At 34.2% G+C, this 17,577-nt stretch overlaps 1 pseudogene; it reads left to right on the forward strand.

The window, feature by feature from the left end:
* The first annotated feature begins 5,877 nt into the window (after positions 1–5,877).
* On the forward strand, positions 5,878–16,712 carry LOC125278258 (annotated as a pseudogene).
* Positions 16,713–17,577: the final 865 nt, after the last annotated feature.

A 17,577-nucleotide genomic window follows, 5' to 3' on the forward strand; every position in this document is an offset into this window, starting at 1 on the left:
ACACTTTCATTTTAATGCATGAAATACGACCCATAGGAGCATTTGCTAAAGTTGTGCCCCTTTCTACAACAGGACACTTTCATTTTAATGAATTGTTTCCTTTTATCTGCATAATGTTTTGGGTTTCGGGTAGCTCAATTGGCAGAGCTTTGCAATGTGCAGTCATGTGATCATGCAATTGTGGGTTTGATCCCAGGGAATGCATGTTCTCATAAAGTGTATATGCATGCACCATAAATCACTGGTTTAGGGTTGGGGTAGGTGTAGCTGTTTATATATATATATATATATATATATATATATATATATATATATATATATATATATATATATATATATAGGGACCATGTAAAAAGTCCACACATTGCATTTAAATGAACACGCATTTTGATTGGTAACATACGCCAGCTAGGCGTATAACTTTAAACGTATAAATTTAAACGTAAATATAGGCTGCATCCGAAAACCTTGGTAGCTGTCTTGCTGCCTCGCTGCCTTATAAGAGAATGACTTATACGGCAGCGTTTGTGCATGAAGGCACCTCTAGAAACTGATTTCGGACAGACTTCTGAGGCAGCCTAACAGTTTAATGGTCTACAGCAAAATAGCTCAAGCTTTGGTGAGAACTAAACAAATAATTCATTACTACAGTAGTATTTTCTTGACAGAAATTATTTCAAAATTGAAATATGTTGGTCAAAATCATACATTTATACACAAACTGAGCAGCAAATGCAACTTTCGAGCGCCATCTTTATTTTTCTAGCTCAACTGTTACAGAATGGAAAGCGCAGGATTGTGGGATATCAAAGGCAGCTAAGGATATCTATGCTTCCTTCAAAAATCGATCAGATGAAGGTATCTCATGAGACAGGAAGTGAAGCTAACATTGGATTTGGACGTGCCTTAATGCCTTCCTACCTTGAAATGTGTCCTCAGAAGGCAGCATTTTCCAGTTTTCAGACGCAGCCATAGGTCATAAAAAGGTGCTTGAAAAAAACGACCTGTAGGATCATTTTTTTGGAGGAGGACAGTCTCAGTTGTTTAGTTTTTGAATTCTTGCAACCCAGAACAATACAAGTTTACACCATTAAGACTTAAAGTTTGCTAATAAGTATTTTCTACTAAAGCAAGGCGGTATTTTTTTTCTCTTTTTTCTGTAGTCAGGTAGTAACGATTTCATTTTTTCCCCATTTCTACTGCCAAGTTTTATTGAGAGCCCATTTTTGCAGTGGTGAGCTGGCTACCCCATTACATTTTTCCTGATTTATGTATATATTTAGGTTAACAAAAATTGTACTACTTGTTATACACAATATTATAACAGTTACATTATGAGTGATAATGTGTAGCTTAAGTTGCTTAATTAGGATTTTTCAAAAGAAATAACTTATTTGAAAAGCCGACTTACTGAGAAAAGCAGGTGGAATGTATTCTAAAAGAATTTTCACAACAAGAAAACTAAGAATGAGGAAAGACACTGTTGTTACGAGGGTAGCATGTCTTACGGTCATCATCATAATCTGATAGGCTTACCTAAAAATCAAGTCATGAGATGAATGGATAAAAATCCGCGTTGGGAATAGCTATCTACAGATAGCATCACTACTAGCTTAACTTCATTTTTTTTCAGTAGCTTGTCAGTAGCTCAGCTACTTTTAAAACAGTGTAGCTTTTCCAGTAGTAAACTACTTTTTCCGGCAAGTAGCGGTGTATCGCTACATTTTGTTTTGCGTTCTGATGAGTCACGAACCTCTAATGCTGTGAAGCAGCGTCTTCTTACTAGATCACAAACTATTTTTTTTTTATTATTATGCAAGACAAACAAACATTTAGATATACAAAACAACAACAACAACAACAAACAAACAATGGGGATTACTTTATATAAGAAAGGCATAAGTGGCTGACAATTGTTAATATTGAATTCATAGAATATAATAATTAACATTAGCCTAAAATCAGATTTTAACTGCTTTCAATAAGAATGGGAATTAACTTCAGCATAATGGAGTAGGGGAAATCTTGTGCTGTAATCAGATAACGATTCAACCAGATGTCAAAGAGAAACCATTTAAAGCAAGCAACATCAACACAAAAGGCCATCAGGAACAAAAATCGTCTATCATTTTAGTCTTAAATTGGTTTGAAAGTAAGTATACCAGTTGAAAATTAAGAGCTCTGTTAAGAAAGTAACTTGCCAGTATGCCACTATGATTTAAACATTTGTATGCAAAAGTAACCAGTATTAGGAATTTTTGCATATATAAAAAAGAGCTTTATATTCAACATCAATACGTTTAAGAAGAAAATAGGAAACATTAGAACAATGAAACACCAGATCATTGTAAAAAAAGAAAAGAAAAAAAAGTTATCGCACAACTTATCGCATTCAACTTTAACTCAACTAATCCACTCGTTACAATCAACTTAAATAATTTTGTTCATCTAATGAATACCAGGTAATCTTTTGAACTTGACTTAAAACTGACCTCGCATACTTCTGAAACTTTCTGTCTGATGTTTTCCTGGTTGCTCGGGCAGACCGTGGAGCCGCAGATCTCCTCTTGTATCGGCAGAGATCCTGAACTTTATTCTCCAAATCACTGATAGTTATGTTTTGCACTTGTTACCCTTTGTTCAACAGGCTCCACTTTTCCCTTGATATCTTTTATTTCCTCTGTCAGAAATTCTACTGACATCTTTACATTCTCGATGCTTTTGTCAAGAATGTCAGCTCTTTTGTTGATGACGGACTTGAGAGATGTTCTTTTGTGGCTAGACAAGACTGCAGGTTTTCATCAACATCATCATCACCATCATCATCATCAATTCTGCCTTTTTTATGCACTGGTTCCTTTATTGGAGTTTCGGGTAGCGGAACGATAGCAGATGAATCTGTGTCAAAGCACCGTGACATATGCTCCAAGATTTAAAGATGAATCCATCAGTTTAGATTTGCGCTTCTTATCTTTTTTTATAGTTCACAATCCCCGAGGATTTAATCACAGCACTATGAATGAAGTTTAAGCTTAGGACATAAAGTGGGTTTCGCTTACTAACACCTAGCTAAATAAAACAAAGTTCACGTGAAAAAACTTTACAAAAGTAGGAAAATAAGAGCAAACAAGCAAACAAACAAAAAAAAAAAACCCTAACTGGTCCGAGAGTGCTTCCGAGGGGAAAAATATAATATTGTACAATATGCACTCAAAATTGCAAGTTAAAAAACAAATGATCAAGGACTGATTCACCAACACAGTGAACCTCACATCGCCATTTTCCCCCCTCAACTAAATTTGTTCATTACCGCCATCTATCACGCATTTTGCATTGCGGCTTTACAGTCCGTCCATCGACAAGAGATCATCTGATTATGTAAAGGAAGTACATAAGTGGATGGTCACCGTGATTTTGCCAAGTAAGACATGGATCAACATATTTTGTTGATCCTGGAACAACATTCCAGTCTGAAAATGTAGTCCTAACCCTATTCCTACCCCTAAACCTACCCATAACTTATCCCTAAAATCAAAAGGGGAAAGATAGATGAATAACATTGATGTAGAAGCACCTAACCCTGGTTGCAAGCCTAAACGTGACATAAACTGTAAACTTGCCCCTCAAATCTGATTGGTTGATTGGAATGTTGTTCCAGAATCAACAAAGATGTTGATCCAGGATCATGTCTTACTTGGCAAAATCACGGTGACCCTTTTAGTCCAGCTAACTACTTTTTCAGAAGGGTAGCTTGAATGCAACTTAACTAAACTTACAAGTAGCTTGTAGCTTGTCAATCTGCAGTTTCAAAGTTGCTTCCTCAACACTGATAAAAATGACTTAGTCTGGGGGAGAATGTTTTCAACAAAATGTGCAAAAAAAAAAAAAAATTAAAAATAACTAGGCTATTCATAAGAACATCACATTATCAACCACAAATTTTATATATATATATATATATATATATATATATATATATATATATATATATATATATATATATATATATAAAAAACTTTAATCAGTTGATTTCTCAGGTTTCATGATAATTATTAAATCGTTACATGTATGCCTGTATTTCAAAACAGCCAGTAGAATACAGAATTCTGTATCACATATCATCTGCTGTATTTCAAATAAATGTAGGCCTATTTTAAATACAAAATGTTAATTTGTACTTTGTATTTTAAAGGCTTAGAGTTTAAAATACATTTAAGTCTGGTAACTTTCTACATTAAAAATACATAAAATACTTTGTGCCAGTCAACCTCTTTATTAGACTTTATTATATGATCTCCTGCTAGATCGACTCGAGCAACCCTAAATGTTTATGCGCATGAGCCGCAGATGCCAGAGAGAACGGCTCCATCTAGCGGAATTTATGCATCCCTGCAAGGAAATATTAAGTATGGCTGGCTGGGGCTCTCCAAAAAATGTCAATTCCACCCCAGGAAATCGAGTCAACAAGATAAGAGAAGTTTCTTTTCGAATTGTACATCGTGTATATCCTGTTAATACCTTCTCAAAGAAATTAAAAAAAGACAGTGACACAAATTGGTCGTTTTATAAACAGCACCCATAGACTAGTGTGCATTTATTTTGGCTTTGCCATTACTCTAAATTACTGTGGAAAGACTTTTCCCTATTTGTTATTGAGAACATTGGGAAAATGTTTTGTTTGGAATTGTTAATTGGAAAAAAGAGCATTTACTGAAAAACAAAATATACTTAATCTTTTTATTTAGCTAACAAAATTTGATTATACATAAATGTAAATTTTCAGGTCAGAAACCACTTTTGTTATATTTTGTTTGCTTAACTGCAGCATTACTTTGGCACTATCTTCATTAAAAGGTTAGTTTACCCAAAATGAAAAAAAAAAAAAAAGTTTTTTGTTACTCACCCTCATGTCGTTCTACACCCGTAAGACCTTCGACCCACCAGCGGAACCATTGAACATGAGTCTATGGGTTTTACCTGATTTCTGATAAGTCTTATACACTTGTAGACGTTTTTTTTTTTTTTTCAGTGTACAACCGAGACGTTCTCATTGTAAATAAGTGGTTCTAATCTCTGCTTTTGTTCATAGATTTCCTGTATGAGAGTTCTTTTGAGTTTATTTTATAAAAGTGACTGGTTGTGCAATGCAACAATACAACAGGAATGCAGTCAGTCAGGAACTAAATCATTGTCTGTTTTCTTTTTTCCCCTAATTTACATTTTTCTTAGGTATTTAATAACAGGTAATTAAAGAATACTTGCAAGTGTATTATTACACTATTACATTTAATGCCAAACTCTGCCATGTTTGGTATTAAAAATCAATATTCAGGAAGACTTTGTCTATCACACTGTGTTCCAAATTATTGACATATCAGTAGGATTCTCTTTGTAAGAGTTGGTTAGGGTGGCTGTAATGCAACTTTGTGCAGCTGCCAGGAGAAGTTCTTGAGACTCCAGAGACACCAGCCACTTCAAATACCTGTTTGCTGCTCAACAGTGGCTTTTTTAAATATCCTGCCCTGTTAATACAATTAATTTGGTTGACAGAAACTTTACTTAATAAGCCTTTATCTGTCTAAATTCTTCTGTGCTCTAAATCACTCACAAAACTTTGATACCATTATCTAAAAAGATAAGAGAAAAAACAAACATTTTCTTTTAAAAAATGAAAATCAGAATGTTTATTTTACTGACATCCTACTGATATGTCACTTACATAATAATTTGGAATACAGTGTAAAGAGTTAATCTCTGATTATTTTGATGATCTTTGAAAAGAGGCACTCATTGTTGAGAAGTGCATGGAAACCATTGGATAAAAACGGTAATGGGGAATGTTGTGTAGGTGGGTCATTTCACAAAGGAAACAAAAACTCAGATCTTCAGACAGATTACTTTAGTTTAGGGAATCACATCAGCGTTGTTGTTAGGTAAGAATGCTGTTTCTTCTTTAAAAAATACAATAAAAGTCTGCAGTTGTGATATATTCATAAAAAGAAAGATTTGTTTTGTATACATTTAAAAGTTTAAATGACCACTGCTATATACAATGACCTTTATCTTGATGATGCTTTTACTCAAGGTAATCAATGCATTCACTTTTTGATTTTTTAGATTTTTTTTTTTTACAGCAGTTACTAGGGATGTAACGATATCAAAATCTCACAATACGACAATATCTTGATGAAGTCCACGATACGATATTTATTGCGATATTTAAAAAGAAATAAAATTTAAAAAGATAAATGAAGACTTTGTCAGTTTGAAACAGGAACTTCCAATTCCTTTTTGTGTTTATTATTCTTGTAAAATGAGTTTAACAGACAGCTAATCTCAACAAATTCACTAACACTTTACAAATAGGTTCATTAACAGTTAACTACATTAACTAATAATGAACTGCATTTCTACACCATTCATTAATCTTTAACGTTAATTTCAACATTTACTAATACATCATTAAAATCAAGAGTTGTATTTGTTAACATTATTTAATGCACTGTAAACTAACATGAACAATATGAACAGCTGTATTTTTTATTAACTAACATTAACAAAGATTAACAAATACAGTAGGCTATGATGTATTTGATCGTGTAACCATGATGATATAGAAACAATTTTGCTATTGCGATATCATGATATCGATAATACCGTTACATCCCTAGCAGTTACTCATGATTACATCACTTGTTTTTTGTAAAATGACATTATTAGTCTCTGATGTCATAGACTATAGCCTATGACTTCTTTTTTTTTTTTTTTTTTTTCAGAAAGTCTGGATGAATAAAAGAAAATCCACAATCTGAACAAATGTTCTGGAGTGATTGTGATTTACCTTGAGTGTAAACATGGCCAGTGAAGGTAAAATAAACTACGCATACTTTTGTTAGAAATCCTGCAGTATATTTTAAGCATAGTCGATTTAATAAGATATTAATTTTATAATATTATTGATATTATGTTTTATTACATTTTTAGTTGGCAACAAATTACGAATTTAAGAAAATATATAATTTCTGTTTCAGGGAAAATGTTAAAATACCTATTAGGAATCAGCATTGCTATCCTGCTGAACCATTGGTGCATTGTGGAAACTCTTGATTTTTCAGAAATGAGTATGGATTTACAGGTAGGGAAAGGTTGTTTTATAAATTTTATCAGCAATAAAAATTAGGGATGCACCAATACCACTTTTTTTCCAGAACAAGTCTGACATCAATACTTTCAGTTTCTGCCAATTCCAGAGTAGCCTACCGACACCTGTATTTTCATTGCATGTTTAATTTTTAAATATAACTTAAATGTAACAATTATTATATATATATATATATATATATATATATATATATATATATATATATATATATATATATATATATATATTGGGTAGAGAAACCAGAAGAATGTGAATCTAGTTAGTTGTTTAGCAAATAGAGGTTTCCTTCAGCTATTTTCATTCTTAATTATGCCTGTTAAAATATGTACGAGCTTCTGTTACTGTTCTGTTCTGTTCACTATTCATTCTATTGCTATTATAATTCATCTAGGCCAGGGGTTCCTAACCACATTCCTGGTGGCCACCCAACACTGCATGTTTTCCATGTCTCCTTTAATCAAATACACCTGATTCAGATCAGCAGCTCATTGGTAGAGACTCCAAGACCTGAAATGGGTGTGTCAGACAAAGGAGAGATACAAAATTGTATAAAAATACAAAAATACATATAGTGTTGGGGGACCTCCAGGAACTTGGTTGGAAACCACCTGATCTAGGCTTTTAGAGCCGCTTCAGTGTAGAGGCACAGTAATCACCAGTGCAATTGTATTCTGATTACAAAATACATGATGCAAACTGTAGCTAGTAACGCAATCTAGATGACCCATTTGTATAATGTATTAGGCTATATACATTAATGATGAAATTATTTATCTCATATGGGGTAAATGACAGGTGCTTTTGTCTTCAAATTTAGAAGTATCACACATTTATTTACATGACATTTAACCTACATTGTCATTCAAGTAAACGTAGTCAAAGCTAAACAGTGACACAAGGATTAACAAGGAAAATTTAAATGAGTGAAATAAATTTCGAATAATTTACTGCCATTGTGTGAAAAATATGTTATAATGTAATCCAAAAAAGTAACTGTAATCTGATTTTGAGCATTTTAAAATGTAATAATCTAATTACAAGTCTAGGCCTACTAAATATTTTAAACTTATTAATCTATGTAATCAGTTTCTACCCAACACTGCATATTATAGGCTACATACAGGCAACAATTTAGTTTTAATCCAAGTTTTAGCCTACTGTATTTGCTATTGAGATATTTGACCGAACTACAAAATTCTCAGCGATGTCCCAGCCAGCACAGCATGGTGGGGTCTGTGAGAATACGATTTGCGCTCGACACGCTCGTGTGTCTATGACGCTGCGTGCTCAATCAATCTCTGTTTCTTCTGTTCCGTGTTTCTTTGTCTGGACACAAACACTGTATACTGTGTCGGTTTTTGGTATCGGAGCATTTTAAAGACTACGAGTACACAAGCGCAGTATCGGCCCGATGCATCCCTAATAAAAATCATAAAATATGAAACCAGATGATGAACATTCCTGTCTTTTAAAAATGATATCCAATCTGATATTTTTTTTAAAGAATTTTATTACAATAAGATATACAGTATGCAACACTGACCGTTAAACACAGTTGGTTGGTTAAATAAATTGTAAATAAATTGGAATTAGTGACATTCTTTCATTGAGAGAAAACACAAGAAACTTTGTTGAAAGTCTGCAGTGAAAACATTTTTCTTTTTACATCATTCCAGTTTAGCTACAGAGATGAGCCAGTGCATCATATAAAAAAAAGAAGTGCAGGTCTGATTCACAGTTTGTCCTCTACTCAAATACAGTGTCCTACACAGCAAAATCCCCAGAGTTAAATCAACTCTGCTCAGAGTACATATCGTCGCTGCCCGATGAAACTCACGTATGTCCAAAGCGGTTACTTTTCAGGAAGTGAAAAAAACACTGTATTTCAAAAGCAGTTGAATGTAGGGTTGTCATACTTGGTACGGCATCTTTACATGTAACCATATTCTTGCCAGTGTAATGATATAATCCACATTTGACCAAAATTGAGTTTAAATGGACATACGTGCATATTTTACAGTAACGTAATTCATTAATTAGAATGGCCAAGTCGCGTTTCATATTGACAAATGAATACGCTCAGTTTATTAAATAGCCTACGTCTTAGTTTATTAAATACGCTTAGTTTATTTAATATTAATTATAAATTTATTAAATGTCTCTTGCAAACTATGAAGGGACAATGAATCAATACACTGACATGGTAATGCTAGACAGATACTTTGTTTGCACAGTCCTACCGTAATTTTGTCACTCCTAGACGTACGTCTGGCGTCGGGGGGAAACGTTTACTTGAGAACAGTTGTCAAAAACAAACGTTTGCTGATACTTTACCTCACAGTGTTATTCGGCTATCCAGTGCTGAGCTTCGATGAAACTTCACGAGACCGGCGAGATGCTTCCACAGGGCGGGAGATACGCGGCGTGATTGACAGCTTTGACACCAAATGGATATACGTGAAAATCAGATGACATGATTTCACAACTTTTCATTGGCCATTTAGATATGTGAAGCATACTGTATACGGAAATGAACCTGGACATTCAATCCGTCGAAAAATCTCAAAATCGGCAAAATGGACATACGTGGTTTTCATCGGACAGCGACGATATGGTCCCTCTCTAAAAAGTGTTAAAATAACACTCAAGCAGAGTTAAATTTAGTTAGATAATTAAGCAATTAATTAAGTAATGATTGTACAGTAGTGATGAACACCTGCTGTTAACAAGCAGAATCACTGAAGAAATAAAAAACACAAGAACACAAGAAGTGACAAGTCACAGCCTTATTAATTTCTTAATTATCTCCTTAACTTTAACTCTGCTTCAGTGTTACTTTAACACTATTTAGAGAGGGACCAAATGTACTCTGAGCAGAGTTGATTTAACTCTGGGGATTTTGCTGTGTAATAACCATAATATTGAGATTTTAAAGGTGTTTTTCCATTTCCAGATATGAATGAATGTCTGGTCAGTCTATGTGGTCCAAACGCCTCCTGCACAAATGAAATAGGAAGTTACAATTGTTCATGTTTGGATGGATTCACTGCAACAAACTCAAATCTCCCCGTCAGCATCAATAACACATGTAGAGGTTCATTCTTTATTCAGATTTGTGTGTATTATTACCTTAGATAATAAGGTAAGATGAATAATATGATTTTTTGTGTATAACATTAAGGCCTAGTTTCACAGACAGGGCTTAGATGAAGGCCTTAGTTAAACGTGACACTGCAGCAACAACAGTACTGTATGACTGATGGATTGCTATTTTAATTTTTCCTTTTTTATTCAAAATATTCATGAAATATCTGATTTTCCAATTGTGTAAGTGAATGTGTTTTGTTGTTTAAACACCTTTATAATGATCACGTTAGTTGAGCATGTTTGTTTGTGCCGCAGATCAGAGACTCGGATCTGTTGGATTTACAGTACGTGAATTTCTCAACTTGTTTCGAAATACATCAATGTAAGTGTCCGGTGAACTTAACAGTTGCTTACATAATATCTGATATGAATATAATGTGTCGTATAATGGAACGGATTATTATGCAATAGACATAAAATTATATTTTGATTATTTCACTATTACACATTCAGTGTTTGCTGTTTTATGTTAAGAAATAATCATTTTCATTGGATTCAAATGAAATAAGTTGACAGTTATAACGCCATAAATACTAGTTTATTTTTTAATCTCATGTGTGTTACCATGATTGTGTTTAGTGTCTGAGTGACACTATGCACCTTCTATTAGTAGACACTTTCTCAGCTTGTGGAAAAGCTTTGAATCATCATGTGAATTTCTCATCACCATTTGTTTTTGGTGGTTGTCAGTGTATTAAAAAAAAAACAGATGTTACTCTTTATTAGGTTTGTAAATTAACATATCATATCAGTAAATGAAGTATGTGTTTTTTGCTGCAAATTTAAGTTAAATCTGTAAAGCTTAAAATGTTGCTTCTGTAAATTGTATGGTAAATTGTCTGGCAACAACAGCTGCCGTTTTTTTGTTGTTGTTGTTGTTGTTTACAGTGCATTTTAGAGGTGAATGACTGTATTCTAACATGATGTTGAAAGTAAAAGATTTTATAGGATTATAAGGGGATTTTGTGTAGAATTACAGTAAAAACTAATTATAGGATAAGAAATGACTGTATTTTTACAGTTTATCTGTTTTTTCTGACTGTATTTTGGTGCCCGTGAAAATTACTGTTTTTTTGTTTGTTTGTTTGTTTGTTTTTTTACAGTGTAGACCTGTTTCAAGACTTTCAATCAAATACTTCTTCAGATTATGTCTGTAAAAATGAAGAACTTGGTCTTGGAAAAACAAATGAAGAAAAGACAGGAATCTGTAGAAGTGGCTTTAAAGGCTCCATAACTTACAGATGTGAATCACGTGGGTGGACACCAGTACAGGACAACTGTGTACTTGAAGTTATTGACAGCCTTAAAAACAAAGTCGAGGTAATGTATTGATCATGTACCTCCATCTATAATTACCTTGCCATTTTTAAATGTTTCTAATATTTATATTTTTGTACTTCGCAATGTAGAATTTGCTTGTGGATGGCATTCCAGGGTTTATGGCTAACCTCAGTAGTGCCACAACACAGAATAATGTTGCTATAACACAGTCTCCTGCTACTGTCTGAACTATTGTGGATATACTCTTTAAAATTGCTGATTTGTCACAAGATACCATCATTAATAATACAGTGATGGTGGTATGTATATTCACATTTAAGCAAATTTAATGTGTAGACATTTTATTCTTGTAGCCTATAATTGAATTTAATGAGATAATGTAGTTAACATGAACTAATATTGATTCAGTGCACATATAACTGTGTTGTGCAATAGCCATTCTCTTCTCTATAATGAATTTAAGGTATAATAATATCGTATGTTGTGTCTTATTAGATTATCCAAATATCTTTTATATCAAATATTTCCACATTTTATGAGCTAAACTTCATCATATTAAATACAATTTTATATTCAATTTCTAGAATTACCTAAAAACAGTGAACATCATTGTATCAGGTAATGTCAGAGATACAAGGAACACATTGAACAAAGGAAACACCACAGAAAACACCAGCATTCGACTTCTGAGCTCTATTGAAAACATAAGCGACTGTCTCAAAGATGAGTTTGCAATTAATGAAACATCAATTCAGCTGAACAGAACTACAATTAAAAACTCATTCAGTATAACATCAACACTGCCAAACTCAGCCACGGAGATTGTAATACCACAGGTTCCTAACGAGACTACTGTAACCATCATAATCTTCACAACTCTTGACAATGTCCTACCAGCTCGTGATACTAATAATGACAGTAGGAATTCGGATTTAAACATCAATGGAGATGTGGTAGTTGTTAAGGTTAAACCAACACTTCACAACATTTCTTTTGCGTTTGACATTACTGATCAGTCTTTGGGAAATCCTCAGTGTGTCTTTTGGAACTTCAGTCTTGACGGATGGGATTCCACTGGATGTGAAGTAAAGCCCTCTGCGAACAACACTGGCATAATTACATGTGAATGCAACCACACAACCTCTTTTTCAATCCTAATGTCACCATTTTCCATTGATTACTTGGCCTATATAACTTACATTGGTGTAGCTATTTCAATGGCCAGCTTGATTTTGTACCTCATTATTGAGACTATTGTATGGAAGTCGGTGAAAAGAAATGACACATCCTATATGCGACATGTCTCCATGGTCAACATTGCCGTGTCCCTGCTGATCGCAAACATCTGTTTTATCACTGGAGCTGCAATCACAGATCAAGAGCCACCAATCCAGTGGTTTTCTTCATGCACTTTTTTTACCTGGCTCTTTTTTTCTGGATGTTAATTTCAGCGCTGTTTCTCTTTTACCGTACAGTCATGGTCTTTTCCCAAATGTCAAGGGCCAGAATGCTGGCCATTGCTTTCATAGTCGGCTATGGTTCACCTTTGCTCATAGCGGTCGTTACAATTGCGTCATCAGCTACACCTCAAAATTATGTTTCCAAACAAGCTTGCTGGCTGAACTGGGATGAATCTAAGGCCCTGTTGGCATTTGTGATTCCAGCTCTCACTATTGTAGCCATAAACCTTGTGGTTTTGATTGTGGTTCTGTATAAGATGTTGACAAGAGGAGCTGGTGCCACAACTCAACCAGATGAGAAACATGCCCTGGTGGTCATTGCCCAATGTGTGGCCATCTTGACTACGATCCTCAATTCACTGCAGGTATCACTTTATGTCTATATAATATCAATTTTATAGCAAGTTTACATTTTATGTATTACAATTTGTGCAGTCCAATAATGATTTTTCATTGTATTTAAAATTGAAATATATAACTGATAACGTAATGTATATGTAACATTTCTTTAAATAGGGATTCTTTATTTTGGTGTTTGGAACGCTTTTAGACAGCAAGATATGAATTTACTTCTGTTATTTTGTAAAGAGCTTAAGTAAAGCCATTTAACTTTGTTATCTTGGATTTAATTTAAAACAATCTGCCATTATATACATTATATTAAACCATACATTACATTTGGCAATAACATTGAGAGACTGCACCCTGCATCACCCTGCACTCTTAGAAGAAAAGGTTCTATATAGAACCTTAAAGTGTTCTGTCAGGTATTTCATATATAGAACTTTTTAGGGGTTCCCTTCATAGGATCATTAGATGGATATAATAGTTTTAATTAATTGTTTTAATTCTTTTTTTCATTTTGATTAAATTTTATAACTGAGTTTGTCCAGAACCCTAGGGTTCTATAAAGAACCCAGCCAGGGATCTATGAGAGATGACTCAAGCACAGAATGAGTAACACTAATTTATTAAGAAAAAACGAGACACAACACAATAAGGCAAAGGGAAAAGGTGAACATAGTCCAAACAATGGGCAGGGAATGATGAACAATAACAGGCAAGCTGGGAGATCGGCCACTTTGACTAGCTCAAGATGATGATAGGCTGGTGAGCAGAAATGGCAGGGCAGTGATGATTGTCCATGAGTGCAGATAGATGAATTTGGTGCATGTGCACTACCTAGTGGAGTTTGTTTTCATGCGCCCCCTTCTGGATTGGAATGTGGATTGCCTGTGACTGTATTCATTGTCTTACTGCATGAACTGAACTGTGTTGTCCGTACTGTATGGTTTGGAAAGAATACATATAACGTTACACCATACTGTTTATATAATGTGTGGTGCTTCCGTGACAGTCCAAAGCACATCAATATGAGGCACACTACTGGCTGTTGGTTACTAAGCATGTAGTAACATTCTAACACCGCATCATTTCACACACCACAAAAGCAGTGGTAACCCTTCTCTACAGCAGGGTTTCATAACCCTGGATAAAAAGAGATGCTAACCCTTTACCCGGGGTTAAAAGTGGTGTTAAGAATGACGATAACCTGGGGTTAAGCACAGTGTGAAAAGCTCTCATGTTTACATGTGTATCCTCATATTATATATTGGTGACTTTCCTATCAAGCTTATCCTGAACGGATTTTCCGGACTGTAAATTTAAGAATGAAACTCCTTTTCACCACATTTGTTGCATTTTCTGTCACCATTTGACATTTTCCCCTTCAAACGCTGAAATGTATACAATGTGCAGTGTTTCAGTGACTGTCCAGAACACGTGAATATAAGGCATATTATTGGTTGTCGGTTGCTAAGCATCTAGTCGTAACGTTAACGTCTAACACTGCATCTTTTCACATTATACAAATTTAGCACTGCAATGCAGGTTACAAACCTAACCCCACTTCTACTACAGGTATGAAACGTTCCTTTCCCCAAGGGTTAAAAGTGGGGTTTAGAATGACGATAACCTGGGCTTAAGCATGGTGTGAAAAGCCCTAAATGGTGACAGCAAACATGACAATTGGAGTGAAGAAGAGACCGTTTCATTTTTACCTTTATAGTCCAAAAAGTCCATTCAGAATTAACTTGATAGTACATTCAGCAATATACTGTATAATATGAGGATGTGGGAGCCTTTATGTAATTGTATACGTATACAGCGTTCATCCAATCTGTGACACTGACACTGCAAATAAGGACATTAAACCAGGGTTTAGGAATATACAGTGTGAAACGTCATCTTATGAATACCCAAGATTAATTATTAACCCTATAGGTAAAAGTATCAGCACTGTGAAATGTGAAGCAGGATAGACTCCCAGGGTTTTGAAAGTCCCAGGGTTAACTATTTCACATGTGAAAAGCCCTAATGTGAAACGTTCCTTTACCTTGTTAAAAGCAGGGTTTAGAACAATGATAACCCAGGGTTAAGCGCAGTGAGAAAAGACCAAGATTTGCCATTAACAACAGTGAATATTAGGAAATACCTTTATGTGAGCACTGGATTGTGTAACTGAAATCTGAATCAAGTATTTCAGAGATATAATAAACAGATGTTTAAGAGATGTCCAAATTTCTGGAAGCTAACTAGAGATCTTTGCAGGTTCGTGAGTCACTACAAGAAAAGCTGTCACTACAGAAACTCAGTTCCAGCCAAACCAAGGTAAATGCCATTCTATAACAGCACACACTTACATGAGCTCTATAGGGTAACTAATGTTAAACTTCTAACATTGCTTAAATATTTTTACATTATTTGACTGATCTCCTCACAGAGCACCAGTGCAGGATCATCATCCACATCTGGACTCACTTTCTTTCAAAGGATGCGATGGAAGTGTAAGTAGATGACATATATTTAAAACCTAATGGTTATCAATATAGTTTCAAGAAGATGAATGACTAATGTTGTAATATTTCTCATTTGAATAAATGTGACTGCTAAATGGGTTAAAGTAAAGACAATAGATGTGAATAACAAACATCTATTTGCAGATGTGTACAACGTGTCTGAAGACAACATTTCCTCAACAGTTACGGACAGCTCCAACGGCACATATAACATTATTAACGCTTAAAAGACACCCTAAAGTTTCCTCCACTGCAATTTTTGTTACTGTTTTGTGGAAGAAATGTTTCTATGTTCTGAGATTATTAGTCAAAAAATAAGGTTACAATATGACCTTATACTTTGTTGTGTAATATATGGTGCATGCAGTGATTGGTGTGTATAGACTTTTATTTATACTTGAAAAATGGGGGTCATTTTTCACAAATCAAGAGTAAGATACCTTTGTTTTGTGAAGTTCACTTTTTTATTTTATATTAGACATTTTTAAGTGTGAAGAATTATTTGTTTAATGACATGGTTTTCTGCTCTTTTCTGAAAAATTTCAAATGTTTCCAAAATATCCAAATGTTACTTATAATTAAATGCCTCTTCATATAGTATTTACTTGAATAGCTTTCTTAAGCAACTCATTTTATACTTCTTGTGAAATGCTAATTTAGATTGCTGGGTCAAAATCTAACACTAATAAAAATGTTTCTTGCCTTAATTGGAGAGAACATTTAAAAACAGACTGGAAAGTGGAGGAGAGAGAGAAAATGTTATACTAAATTGCAGTTCTGTGAATAACAACAACAAAAATAACATACCTCACAAGTAAGAAAGTAAGGCTTAGGGATTAGCATACAAAGACTTTAATCATATTTATAAAGTCAGAACCAAAACCTAATAGTTAGTTCCACTCCAAAAAGTCAAACGCTTTCATTGCATCTAAAGAAAATATTGCAGAGGTAGAGGTCTGTTCTGCTGAGTGAATTATATGAAGCAGTCTAAAAGACATACACTGTTAGACCTTGCTGTAGAAAAACAGCCAAATTCTGACAGTAACAAACCATTTTCCATTAAAACAGTAATATACTGTAGAAAACACTGCATTCTGGGTAATATTTGTCATCTTCGAGAAAATAGCCTACAGGATTATACTGTGTTAACAATGCTCAAAGTCAACACTCAGAGGCTGTGTTCTAAATCACACCCTATACCCTCATTCACTATTCCCTATATTAGTTCACTAATATAGTCCACTTGACAGAGTGAGTGAATGAAAAGAAGTGAGTGAATTCAGAAACTTTATGAACACCTGATAAGCAGAATCACTGAAGGACAGAGAAACAAGACCAGAAAAATGTCACGAGCAGAAACACAAGAACTACAACTGACTTCAGTGTCAAACCAGTTTGACTTTATTTTTTTCATACATGTACAGAAGTTCTTGTTGAGAATTAACAGATATGGATGTTGATGTTTTATTGAAAATAAAAATGTATTGAAGTTTGCAGTCACCATCGTGGTGACAAGTGTCTGCTTTAGTTGGGCTCTTGACTCTTATATTAGCTTTCTTTGGCAGCTGTAACTGAGTGTTTATAAAACACATTTGTTATGGCAGGAAAAGGCCAACATAAAGTTGATCAGGTGTTTGGCTGTTGTGATGATTCTGTAATTGTCTTGGAC

This window comes from Megalobrama amblycephala, linkage group LG11, assembly GCF_018812025.1.
Source record: "Megalobrama amblycephala isolate DHTTF-2021 linkage group LG11, ASM1881202v1, whole genome shotgun sequence".
Taxonomy (NCBI): domain Eukaryota; kingdom Metazoa; phylum Chordata; class Actinopteri; order Cypriniformes; family Xenocyprididae; genus Megalobrama; species Megalobrama amblycephala.